The sequence below is a fragment of the Opisthorchis viverrini genome, assembly GCF_000715545.1.
Source record: "Opisthorchis viverrini unplaced genomic scaffold opera_v5_226, whole genome shotgun sequence".
NCBI classification, from domain to species: domain Eukaryota; kingdom Metazoa; phylum Platyhelminthes; class Trematoda; order Opisthorchiida; family Opisthorchiidae; genus Opisthorchis; species Opisthorchis viverrini.
In genome coordinates, this window is record NW_008751881.1 from 765653 (window position 1) to 766897 (window position 1245).

The window sequence follows — 1245 nt, forward strand, 5'->3', positions numbered from 1 at the left end:
AACCTGGTGTGAGAGACTCTGTGAGTGTCGCGGGACACTCTCCAGTATAGCTCAATGGATCGCTGAGGTGCGCAAACCGTCACACCACGGTAAGGTCCAGTCTCTTCGTGACGGGCCCAGTCTCTTCGTGACGGAGTCCACTCTGTTCGTGACGGAGCCTTGACAGTGGAAATCGAGAGGCAGCGCAAGCATACAGGTGGTCAACCTTTGACCAGGCAGAGGGGTAAGAGATTATGAAATCCTGGGTGCTGTCGATGCGACTCTGCCTCCAGGATAGGGACCGCATGATTCCCACTGCCCATGGTTGGAGACACTGCGAAATATGACTACTAATCCATGTCGATCGCCTTGTTGTGAGTTTCCGTCCAGATTTCCTGAATGAGTGTCTGGAGATACGGGCACCTCGGATTGACTTATCACCAAGTTCCTTTCCCGTCCACTTTTATTTTTGAATCACAATGGGGGTTTCAGATAACTTAGATTTACGGCAAGGAGCCCTCAGTGTTGATGTTGTGATGACGTGATCGATTTGAGTTCATCGTTGGGGGCCAGATGGCCCAAGTGTTTATAGCGCGAATTTACTGACCGAAAGGTCCGTGGTTCGAACCCGACCTCTGCCTCTTGACTTCTCCTGTCTAGGCTTTGGTAACCTGTCAGTATCCCAGCCCTCGTGCTTCCTTCCGGTAGCATGGCAGCTAGGGACCGAAAGGGTGCTACAACTGAGAACTCATAGGAAAACGTGACCAGACGACTCCAGCTATTTCGGAAGTTAGCACTGCATAAAGACAGTTTACGGTCAGCATATGGCTGAAGCAATCGTTCGCGATTGTCTGTATGTACGTAGTCTAATTCACTTCAACCACCCAATTGAGTCTAACGTGCTCCAAGTCTGTCTACTTGTGCATTCAAATCTGCGGCAACCGAAGCGATAACTGAGCTTTGAGCGTGCCGTAACAGGGCACTCAAAGCGTCTTAAAACGTGTCTTTGATGTTATTAGCGTTACAGTCAGTTGGGAAGTAAGCGGACACGATAAACCGATAATTTTTTCCCCATGCGACTCTGTCACGAAAGTCGCCAGATGAACCGCACTGAGGCCACCATCACGGGTATCCAGTTAAGTATGGATTCTCCCGCCCGGTGACTTAGGACGATGCCGATCCCTGTACATTCTGCCGCGGTGGCCTGTGGATCACCAGAGATGCTCAGCCGGACGCGAATCAAGAGTGATGGAAGTATTTATTCAC